A 12,971-nucleotide genomic window follows, 5' to 3' on the forward strand; every position below is an offset into this window, starting at 1 on the left:
AGTAGATAATACTATCTCCATCTTACAAATGTTGAAGTAGACACCTGTAGAGGTTAAGCTGTTTTCCCAGGGTTACTTGGCTAACTAGCTTTGTCAGAAACTGAATCCTAGGTATTTTAACTTTAAAGCTAATTTTCTTACCCCACACTGAATTCTGATTGTTTTATTCACATTGGAGTGCTTTAGATCCGCAGTGCTCTTATTTCTTTGCTTGTGTTGTGTATTTATTCATAGTATTTGGAGGCTCTGCTCTGTGAATAAGAGGACCAGGTGACCTTTCCTATATGCCTGCTGTCTGGAGGATATGGGCTCATGAAAAGCCCGTCTTATGTCACCCATTCCTTCCTTATGACACTTATTAAAAGTTTTTAAATTTATTGATGGCTGCTCTGGGTTTTCACTGCTACATGCAGGTTTTCTCGAGTTGTGGCAAGTGGAGGCTACGTTCTAGTTGTGGTTCAGGCTTCTAGTTGCAGCAGCTTATCTCGTTGCAAAGTACGGCTTCTAGGGCACACAGGCTTCAGGAGTTGCATCTTGCAGGCTCCTCTAAAGCATGGGCTCACTAATTGTGATGCATGGGCTTAGTTGTGGGATCTTTCTGGACCCACACAATGGAGCTTGTGCCCTCTGCATTGACAGTCAGATTCTTAACCATTGGATCACCAGGGAAGTCCTCAAGTGACTCTTGATTGGGTCCCACAATGCTCACTGACTTAGTCAATTTCTTTGGACTTTTCAACAGCGGTTTTCCTACTAGTAGGTAAAACAAATTTAGGCATTCCAGTTTTGTTTTTTCAAAATGAGAGAATGAGAGTAAGGACTTGGTGCAGAGTGAAAAGGTGCTCCATCTATTAAGAGAGGGAGAGTCCAAGGACTGTGGGAAAGGACAGACGTGAGGCAGGTGGCGGGTGTTCTTGCCCATGTTAAAAGAGGTAGACAGAGGGTGTAGTTTTTGGTTCTAATTTCTAATTCTGGGCTCTTGAAAGATGAGCTTTGTGTCTTTCGTTTTGTGACCTACTGTTTTATACACACACACATATGTGGTGCTGGGGGGGTAAGGTGGGTTTTTGTTTCTTTCAGCCATAGCTAAAAAACCCAGTGAATTCTAAACACTTGATTAAAGAAATGATACCAGTATTTGGTGGCACATAAAGCCATAAAATGGTTTCATTGATTATTTTATTAAAAACCTTAGTCATACAAGTAAATGTACAGACTGGCAATTCTAAACTTACTTTCGTTGGAAGTAGTTCTATAAGAGGAATTGATTCCAGGGCTCCTAAAATCTCTAATATTACTTGAAGAGAAAATCCAGCAGAATCACACTTTGTTTGATGGTTCAGCCATACTATATGATCATTCTTTCATCCAATACTCAAGTTTAAAAAGTGGGTCTGGGACATATGTTAAATATACGTGGAGAGAAAGAAAGAGAAGGGGTACTAAAGAATTGCAACATTTCTAAACTGTAATTGAAGTATCAGTCAATTTATATTATGATCCAGAGATTAGTTTAAAAATGAAAAGTAAAGAGTTCACCCTTAGCTAATGGCAATATTTCAAAGAGAAAACATCCAGCTCTGGTAAATTACCTTAGGTTCAAGATCCATATTCTTTGTTTCTACCAGATCTTCAATGTTTGAAACAATCATGTTCCCATGTGACTAAATTTTTTCAACAGATACTCCATATATAGCTGGAGATTTCCTCTCCCACTTCTTAATATCTCATTATGTTTTCTATAGAAGTTTTCTTAGTATTGACAGTGTGATTTATTGATAAAGTAGTTTTTCTGATTACCAAAATTGCCAGTAGTATATTTTTCTCCCATTCCAAGCAAATAAGCCCTTAAGAAAAGAACAGCATGTATATTATCTATGGTGAAACGGACCACCAGCCCAGGTGGGATACATGAGTCAGGTGCTCGGGCCTGGTGCACTGGGAGGACCCTGAGGAGTCGGGTGGGGAGGGAGGTGGGAGGGGGGATCGGGATGGGGAATACATGTAACTATATGGCTGATTCATGTCAATGTATGACAAAACCCACTGAAATGTTGTGGGGTGATTGGCCTCCAACTAATAAAATAATATTAAAAAAAAAAAAAAAATTAAAAAAAAAAAAAAAAAAAAAACTGAGAAGTTACATTTTACAATAAAGTCTTATAAGTATACACTTAAAAAAAAAAAAAAAAAAAAGCCCTTAAGAAATTATTCTGAACCAATTTATTCTAAATCTGGACTGAGAAAGCTGAAGGAAAAATCTGCAGTAACTATTTTATGTTTATTTTGTGTCACATATTGTAGAGTGCTAAGAGAAGAGCAAATGCTTTAATTAAAAGAAACAATTTTCTTAGGAAAAACAATTGTTATGTTTGCTAACCAAAGCTAATGTGTTGCATACCCAAACTGGGGCTTTAATATATGCCAGCTTCTTAAACACCAACCAGTGGTACTTGTGACTGTATATTTATTCAGTGTGATTGATAAAAATGTTTAATTAATTACTATGAAGGGTAATGCGTAGTTTTTTTTATCAGATAAATTGAAACCGTGAGCTTCTGAGATTATTATTGTATAATTAAATAAAAACATCTAAAGAATAGAAAAGCCATTGAAAAAAAAGAAAAAGCTGCCAAAGTTCAAGATGGTTTTAAAACACTTGTTTGTATAAACACCAGATAGGTATTACCCAACTTGTTTCTTTCAACTGATCCCTCTCTCTCCTTTCTTCTTCATCATGTATCTAGAGTATGTGGTGACTATAGGAGATAAGAATTGAAGAAAATACAGACCTTTCATCAAAGAGTTTTTGGATTGATTGTAGAGGATTCATTGTCTCATAAATAACACAGATAATAAACATGTAGGAAAAAAGAAAGCAAATAATATCATCAAGTTGAAGGGAGGAAACTCCATTCTAAATGATTCAAGTTCGACAAGTTTTCTGATTAAACAAGTAGACTGCATCACTGACTTTATTTTAAACTCTTTTTGATACAGAGAGAGTGGATATTTCACTAGTAGTCAAACTCTAAATTGGCCCTGTTTCTCAGTATTAGCCATATATCATATCTGTATTATCCTCAGGTTAATTATTTATTTCTGCACTTGTGTATTTTAGCAAATGATCATTAAATACTTTCCAAAAGGTATTTAATTCTTTGATAAAGTAATTTGTGCAAGTGTTCAGCTATCTAATAGCTAAAAACAGCTGTACCCTGATCCTTCCCTGCCAACCTCCTGCTGCTGCATTGTTTCCAGAAAAAATACTTTAATCCAATTTAGCTGTTTCATCTGGGTTTACCTCCTTTAAACAACAAGATTATCCTGGACACTTTATTTTTTTTTTAATGATATAGCTACACCAAGAATGACAATTTGGAAAGTTTTCTATCATGCAAGTCTATTTGTTCTGTCTTCAGAAAACAATAACTAGTTTTCATTTGACGATTTGAAAAATTAATTTATACCTCAAGCTTTCTGAATAAAGTCATAATGTAAGTTTCCATTTGACAATCATATTTTCTGGTGTCAACTCAATTTATAAAATTTATTTGTGCAGTTCAGTTCAGTAGCTCAGTCATGTCCAACTCTTTGCAACCCCATGGACTGCAGCATGCCAGGCTTCCCTGTTAATCACCAACTCCCAGAACTTACTCAAACTCAGGTCCCTCGAGCCAGTAATGCCATCCAACCATCTCATTTTCTGTCATCCCCTTCTCCTCCCCCTTTAATCTTTCCCAGCATGAGGATCTTTTCAAATAAATCAGTTCTTCACATCAGGTGGCCAAAGTATTGGCGCTTCAGCTTCAGCATCAGTCCTTCCAATGAATATTTAGGACTGATTTCCTTTAGGATTGACTGGTTTGATCTCCTTGCAGTCCAAGGGATTCTCAAGAGTCTTCTCCAACACCACTTTTGAATACCAGTTCAAAAACATCAATTCTTTGGTGCTCAGTTCAGTTCAGTTGCTCAATAGTGTCCAACTCCTTGCAACCCCATGAACTACAGCATGCCAGGCCTCCCTGTCCATCACCAACTCCTGGAGCCTACCCAAACTCATGTCCATTGAGTCGGTGATGCCATCCAGCCATCTCATCCTCTGTCATCACCTTCTCCTCCTGCCCTTAATCTTTCTCAGCATCAGGGTGTTTTCAAATGAGTAAGCTCTTCGTATCACATGGCCAAAGTATTCGAATTTCAACTTCAGCATCAGTCCTTCCAATGAACACCCAGGACTGATCTCCTTTAGGATGGACTGGTTGGATCTCCTTGCCATCCAGGGGACTCTTCAAGAGTCTTCTCCAACACCACAGTTCAAAAGCATTAATTCTTTGGTGCTCAGCTTTCTTTATAGTCCAACTCTCACATCCATACATGACTACTGGAAAAACCGTAGCTTTGACTAGATGGACCTTTGTTGGCAAAGTAATGTCTCTGCTTTTTAATATGCTGTCTAGGTTGGTTTTTTTTTTTTTTTTTTTTTTTTGTATAGCAGAGTTTTATTAAAGTATAAAAAGGGACAGAGAATGCTTCTGACATAGACATCAGAAGGGGGATGGAGAGTGCCCCCCTCGCTAGTGTTAGCAAGGGAGTTATATACTTTTTAAAATAGTTATTACAATAAATCAAAAGAATGTCTCAAGGTTGTAAAGATCTTACTAGACCCACTCCCATAATTTACATTTTAAGATAATAGGATTGGCCAGAAGGTTTTTAGGAAGGAGAAACTGTCTTCAAGCAGGATACATGTTGTTATATCATCCTTAGTACAGAGTTTAAAGTTGTTTGTTGTGTAATCATCAGTTTAGGGCTTAAAGATAAAAATGTTTTATATGACAAAGACTAAGGAATGTAGGGGAAAGAAAAAAAGACGTTTGTCCTTTCCTCCTCCTTGAGAATTTCAGACCCCTCTCTCCTCCTCCAGACCTCTCTCTCCTCCTCAGGGACCCCAGACTTCTTATCAACCTGCCTAGGAATTGACTCTCTCATTTCCCCTTTTCTTTTAGGAGAATTATGTTGCCAAGGAAAAGGGGCAACATTTTCATTCCATAACTACTTCCTGCTGTGATGGGGCACTGTCCCTAAATTGTTCAGGCAACAAACTCTCCTAGCCCTCATATTGAGGGTCCCTGATATGGGGGCCCCAAGTAATAGTTGACCCAGACTTGCCCGTGAATGTCCAGGAGTCTCCGGTGGAGGCCTGGGTCAGTGCTGGCATGCTGCAGGCTTGGAGGCACTGACAGTAGCAGTGTCTGCATGGGACCTTTTGAAAGAGGTCTCCGTTATATTCATTGCCTCCACCATAGGAGGTCAAATAACAGTAAGGGAACACAGCCCCACCCTTCAACAGAAAATTGGATTAAAGATTTACTGAACATGGCCCTGCCCATCAGAACAAGATCCAGTTTCTCCTCAGTCAGTCTCTCCCATCAGGAAGCTTCCATAAACCTCTTATCCTTCTCTATCAGAGGGCAGACAGACTAAAAACCACACACAGAACTAACCGATCTGATCACTTGTACCACAGCCTTGTCTAACTCAATGAAACTATGAGCCATGCTGTGTAGGGCCACCCAAGGCGGACGGGTCATGGCAGAGAGTTCTGACAAAACATGGTCCACTGGAGAAGGGAATGGCAAACCACTTCAGTATTCTTGCCTTGAGAAGCCCATGAACAGTATGAAAAGGCAAAAAGATAGGACACTGAAAGATGAACTCCCCAGGTCGGTAGGTGCCCAATATGCTATTGGAGTTCAGTGAAGAAATAACTCCAGAAAGAATGAAGAGATAATGAGATGAAGAATGGGAGGTAGGAGAAAAAGTACACCTGCATTATTAAGCATTACATCAACATATTAGTCTTCTTACCTGTATTCTAAGCTTCTTGAGGGTGGGGCTTATTTAAAAACACAGCTTCTCAAATTACCTAGAAACATGGGGTGTAATTCTAGCAGTCACACCTCAGAAAGACAAAATACCAGTTAAGCTCAGTCCAGTAAAGGACTGGGGACAAAGGATCACTGTATGAAGCCAGAGTTATAAACATAACCCTAAGGAGAAAATTGACTTTCTGTCTAATGTGGCTATATCAGCCCAGGGAGATATTAACAGGTGATTTGAGTGAAGTAAATACAGGAAAAAATAAAGGAAAGTCCTATGGAATCACTAGCAAAGAGCTGAGGCAGGAAACATACATAAACACAAAGAGGGTTTGGACAAGCTTAGACGTGGCACAATGCCTCTTAAAAGAAGCTGGCAATAGACTGTTATTTTTTCTTTTACAGAAGTTTATTCTGTGAGCTAGAGGGTCTCCCAGGAGTGACAATTCTGACACATTTCAGATGACACTTGTTAGCTATGCACCTTATGCAGTTATATACCTAGTTTCCTCATCTGTAAAAGGAAAATGATCACAGTGCCTTCCTCACTGTTGTGTTAGGAAGATGAAATAGCTTTGGCGTCTTGGTAGAAATTCAGTGTCTAGTAGCTATTATTATTTCATCTGTATTCCCCATAGCAAATAATGTTGATCATAACAGTCATATGGTGATCTGTTAGGTAAATTTTGCTTCTAACTTCAATCCTTCCACCATAGGTAAGTAAATACTATCACTTGCATTTTCCAGATAGAGAAACAGAAGGTTAGCTGGATTAAGAAACCTCTCCAAACTCTCAAAGGTACTGAATCAGGATTTGAATCTTGAGAGTTTAATTCTGAGACATCTGACTCTTACTCAGGCTGCTCTTCTCTGACTTGGATCTTCCCATCACTAGGCTGCGGAGTTTCAGATGTGCTGAAGGGTTTGCTTCAGTCTTGGGAGGGACTTTTACTTCACTGTGTCCTACAAGTATTTTTATGTGTGTGTGTGTGGTGTATGTCTATACTGTGAACATAAAACAGTGGGAAAGGAGAATGGTAGGCCCTCAGAAGATGCTGGTGAACTGACGAAAGAGGTAAATTTGTTTTAAAGATTTTTGATTGGAAAGACTTTTCCATTCTCATCTCCTGTGGGTGTTATCTCCAGCCCCCTGAAGCAGTCTTTGCCCGTGACAAATCCATCACCTATGCCCCTTTCCTTTTGATTCTTTTCTGCCTTCCCGGTATTGACTCCTGCTTGTGGGACATGATGGGCTTTGCAAAATAGCTGTTTCACTAAGTAGTGATTCTACCCCTAGACAGAGAGGGTCATGCACCCAGTGTTCACAGCAACACTATTTTTAAATGGCTAGGACATGGAAGCAACCTAGGCCGTCAGCAGAGGAATGGATAAGGAAGAGGTGGTGCATATATGCAATGGAATGTTACTCAGTCACAAAAGGAACAAAATTGCACCATTGTAGTGACGTGGACAGACCTAGAGTCTGTCATGCACAGTGAAGTAAGTCAGAGAACCAAATATCATGCATTAACTCATATATGTGGAATTTAGAAAAATGGTACTTATGAACCTATTTGCAGGTCAGGAATAGAGATGCAGACATTGAGAAGGGGCTTGTGGACGTGGGGTGGGGGGAGGTCAGGATGGGATGAATCGAGAGAGCAGCATTGACATGTAAACACTGCCATGTGTAAACCAGACAGCTAGTGGCAAGCTACTGTCTAGCACAGGGGGTCTCAGCTCAGTGCTCTGTGATGACCTGCAGGGTGCGATTGAGGGGGAGGGGGTGGGGGGGAGGCTAAAGAGGGAGGGGATATATGTATACATATGGCTGATTCACTTTGTTGTGTAAATCTGAAAGTAACACAACATTGTAAAGCAATTATACTCCAGTAAAAAAAAAATAAAGTTTAGCCATGCTCCCACATAATTTTTGCACACCTGGATTGTGATTTTTAACACTTTGGTAGAAACTGGCCCTATGATGGTCAGGCCTGCTGGTATGCAAGCTCCTTCAAGGTGAAGTTGTTGTTGTTTACTCAGTTATGTCTGACTCTTTGAGCCCCATGGACTGCAGCACGCCAGGCTTCCCTGTCCTTTACTCTCCCCCGGAGTTTGCTCAAATTCATGTCCATTGAGTTGATGATGCCCTCCAACTATCTCATTCTCTGTCACCCGCTTTCTCGCCTCCCCTGAATCTTTTCTAGCATCATGGTCTTTTTCAATGATTTGGCTCTTTGCATCATATGCCCAAAGTATTGGTGCTTGTTTCAGCATCAGTTCTTCCAAGGAGTATTTTGGGTTTGATTTCCTCAACTGGTTTGATCTCTGTGCTGTCCAGGGAACTCTCAAGAGCCTTATCCATCACCAGAGTTGAAAAGGATCAATTCTTGGCACTCAGCCTTTATTATGGTCCAACTCTCACATCCATACATAGCTTTGACTATATGGACCTCTGTCAGCCAAGTGATGTCTCTGCTTTTTAATATACTGTCTAGGTGTGTCATAGCTTTTCTTCCAAGGAGCAAGTGTCTTTTAACTTCATGACTGTAGTCACCATCTGCAGTGATTTTGGAGCCCAAGAAAATAAAGTCTGTCACTGTTTCCTTTTTTTCCCCATCTGTTTGCTGTGAAGTGATGAGACTGATGCCATGATCTTTGTTTTTTGAATGTTGAGTTTTAAGCCAACTTTTTCACTCTCTTCTTTCACCTTTATCAAGAGGCTCTTTAGTTCCTCTTCACTTTCTACTATTAGGGTGGTATCATCTGCATATGTGAAGTTATTGATATTTCTCCCAGCAGTCTTGATTCCACCTGTGATTCTTCCAGCATGGCATTTGATATACTCTGCATATAAATTAAATAAGCAGGATGATAATATACATCTTCGACATACTCCTTTACTGATTTTGACCCAGTCCGTTGTTCTATGTCTGATTCTAACTGTTGCTTCTTGACCTGCACACACGTTTCTCAGAAGGCAGGCAAGGTGATCTGGTATTCCCATCTCATTAAGAATTTTCCACAGTTTGTTGTGATCCACATAGTCAATGCCTTTAGCATAGTCAATGGAGCAGAAGTAGATGTTTTTCTGGAATTCCCTTGCTTTTTCTATGATCCCAATGGATGTTGGCAATTTGATCTCTAGTTCCTCTGCCTTTGCTCAATTCAGCTTGTACATCTGGAAGTTCTCAGCTCATTTATTATTGAAGCATAGCTTGAAGAATTTTGATCATTACCTTGCTAGCATGTGAAATGAGCCCAGATGTACAGTAGTTTGAATATTCTTTGGCATTGCTCTTCTTTGGGATTGCAATGAAAACTGACCTTTTCCAGTCCTGTGGCCACTGCTGAGTTTTCCAAATTTGCTGACATATTGAGTACAGCACTTTCACAGCATCATCTTTTAGGATTTGAAATAGCTCAACTGGAATTCCATCACTTCCACTAGCTTTGTTCATAGTGATGCCTCCTAAGGCACACTTGAGTTCACACTCCAGGATGTCTAGCTCTAGGTGAGTGACCACACCATCGTCGTTTTCTGGGTCATTAAGATCTTTGTTTAGCTTTTTGCTTCCCTCATAGCACAGTTGGTAAAGAATCCACCTGCAATGCAGGGGACCTGGATTTGATCCCTGGGTTGGGAAGATCCCTGAGAGAAGGGAAAGGCTACCCATTCCAGTATTCTGGCTTGGAGAATTCCATGGACAGTATAGAACATGGGGTCGCAAAGAGTTGGACACGACTGAGTGACTTTCACTTTCGCTTTGTCTCTATTACCTTGTATGTGGTTTGAAGCCCATATTCTCCTCACTAGGGTCTGATACATTAATTGAAGCAAAATCTTTTAAAATAGTCAAACTACTGTCTTTAATCTGAAAGCCTGTTTTGAACTACAAAGATGAAACATGAGTTTTGGACTCCATTTACAGTGTATATGGTTTGCAACTTCTCTTTTGTTGGCAGTATTATATTTTTGACAAGTAGAAAACCATAGAAAAGTTTTTAAAGGCTGAGAGAAATGAATTAATCTGTCCAGGGTATCCATCAAAATCTAGATGTAAATTTTGCTTGAGCCTGATTTTTTTAATTGATCACTTGGTTTTGTGAGTGTTTTTGAAACTCCTATGTACAAAGAAAGTAGAATACAAATGCAAGCGATCTATGAGTGATTTGACAACTTTCCAGCATTATAGAGATTGCATTATTTAAATCCCTCCTTCACATTCCAGTGGTTTCCTAATCACCCGTAGTATGAAAGACTTTCTTAGACTTCTGGTGAAGCAGCTCTGATTAGGGAAGGAGGATTTTTACATATTCTAAGATATCTTAAAATATACAAGGTTAGTTATCCAGGAAATTATTGTCTGGGAGTGAGATTCTATTTGATGGTTTTGATTTATGCTCATTGGACCTTATATAGAAAAGAAGGATCTTCCAAGAATACCAAGATGTCTTGAACATGATTTAAAGATTTTTGAGTGGAAAAAGGTTTTCATTCTAATCAAAGAAAAGAGAACTGTAATCTGGAAATGTCCTGTGGCCTGCTGATATATTTTTTTCCCTGTCTTTGTTATCATCAGCTTTTCTTAATGTGTTTTCTTTTTAAATTGCAATAACTCCTGGAATTTTAATATTCTAATCAAATTTTCTGGTGCCCTACTGAAAGGAGCCAAATGAACAGCTGAAGTTGCAGCATCATGATTCAGAAACCTCATTGTATTTATAAGGAGCTTTTTTTTAAAAAAAAAAAAAAAAGGCTCTGAGATCGGAAAGACTCAAGAGTCATTTCTTTCCTCTTTATTTCTTCCTTTATTAAGCTAAGTTGCCTATGAATTATAGCTATTTTAGTAAATTTCCTATTGATGGTATATTAGTCATTTTTAATGAAATTCTTTCTATGTGAGGCACTTTGACCATAGTTCCTATCACCATGGCAACCAGTTTGTTGGTATTAATAGTGCCAGAGTCATGAATTTTATTCCCAGAATTGACCCCTTAATATTACACCATTTTAGATTTTTAGGTGCACCCAGGCCAGCGCTTTCCAAGTGTATGTTTCAATAGAAACCATGAAAGGTGTTGTAAATGAATTCATCAAATACACCTTGGTATTTGGGGTAAAGGGGCACAACCACCCCCAGACTTTTCAATGTATGGACTATAGACCTTAACCTATAAATTCTTGAAGTGCTGTTAAAAATGTGGATTTGGAGACCATTATGCTGATCAACTGAATTAGAACCTTTGGGAGTCCTAGAAACTACATGTCAAGCAAGTACACCAAGTCTAGTCTGTTTATCGGAGAAGGCAATGACACCCCACTCCAGTACTCTTGCCTGGAAAATCCCATGGACGAAGGAGCCTGGTAGGCTGCAGTCCATGGGGTTGTGAAGAGTCAGACTCGACTGAGCACCTTCACTTTCACTTTTCACTTTCACACATTGGAGAAGGAAATGGCAACCCACTCGAGTGTTCTTGCTTGGAGAATCCCAGGGACGGCGGAGCCTGGTGGGTTGTCGTCTATGGGGTCGCACAGAGTCGGACACGACTAAAGCGACTTAGCAGCAGTCTGTTTATTTTTCAGTTCAGTTCAGTCGCTAAGTTGTGTCCGACTCTGTGCGACCCCATGGACTGCAGCACGCCAGGCCTCCCTGTCCGTCACCAACTCCCGGAGTTTACTCAAACTCATGTCCATTGAGTCGGTGATGGCATCCAGCCATCTCATCCTCTGTCATCCCCTTCTCCTCCCTCCTTCAATCTTTCCCAGCATCAGGGTCTTTTCAAATGAGTCAGCTCTTCACATCAGGTGGCCAAAGTATTGGAGTTTCAGCTTCAACATCAGTTCTTCCAATGAATATTCAGAACTGATTTCCTCTAGGATGGACTGGTTGGATCTCCTTGGAGTCCAAGGGACTCTCAAGAGTCTTCTCCAACACCACAGTTCAAAAAGCATCAATTCTTCTGCGCTCAGCTTTCTTCACAGTCCAACTCTCACATCCATACATGACCACTGGAAAAACCATAGCCTTGACTGCTTACTGTGGGAGACCAAAAATAATAGCATTTCCACTTACAGAGGTCAGCAGATCATCTTTACATCAGTTGTTTATAAATAGCTGATTTTCCAATGCTTTCTTCAAATCCCAATGCTTTCTTAATCATCTGTAGAATGAGGACTTTTCTAGACATTTAATATTTTTTATCATATTAGAAAACACATAAAATAAGACCTACCCTCCTAACAAAAATGTAAGGGTACATGATAGTATTGTGAACTCTGAGCACCACGTTAGGCAGCAGATCAGTAGAACTTTTTCATCTTGAATGACTGAGGCTTTATACCTGTTGAACAGTCATCCCTGCCCCCACCCCAGATTATTGTAGACTTTTGATAGAGCAGTTGTTTTTTTTTTTTTAATTTTTGTTGGAATGTACTTGATTTACAATATTGTGTTATTTTCTTGTGTACAGCAGAGTGAATCAGCTCTACATATACATATGTCCAGTCTTTTTTTAGATTCTTTCCCCATATAGACCATTGTAGAGTATCAAGTAGAGTTCCCTGTGCTATACAGTAGGTCCTTATTAGTTATCTGTTTATCCACAGTAATGTGTATATGTCAGTCCCTAGCTCCCAATTTATTCCTCCCCAGCCTCTTTCCCCTTTGGTAACCATAAATTTGTTTTATCTGTTGGTAACTATTTCTGATTTGTAAATAAACAGCTCTGGTCAGAGAAGGGGAATTATCTTCATTCTACTCAAGCAGGCAAAATGTCAAAAAATTCAAAAGTACATTTAATTCAGTGGTTCAGTCAAATAAGCAAAGACATTTGTACTTTCATATATATATATATATAAGACCAATATTACCCTCTTGAAGGTTGTGTTGCATGTAGAAAGAATCAGAATGAATGGTAGAACCTACAAATTTAGAGTCAGTTTAAGAATCAGAAGAAAAGCATATGAATTGTAAGTTATTATTTCTTTTGTATAGCACAGTAGACAAGTGATAGGGAAATCTCAACAAGTAGTAACAACTGACGTTTAATATGGATTCATCCTTCTCTAAGGTCATATTTTCATTG

This window comes from Muntiacus reevesi, chromosome 1 (genome assembly GCF_963930625.1).
Source record: "Muntiacus reevesi chromosome 1, mMunRee1.1, whole genome shotgun sequence".
Taxonomy (NCBI): Eukaryota; Metazoa; Chordata; class Mammalia; order Artiodactyla; family Cervidae; genus Muntiacus; species Muntiacus reevesi.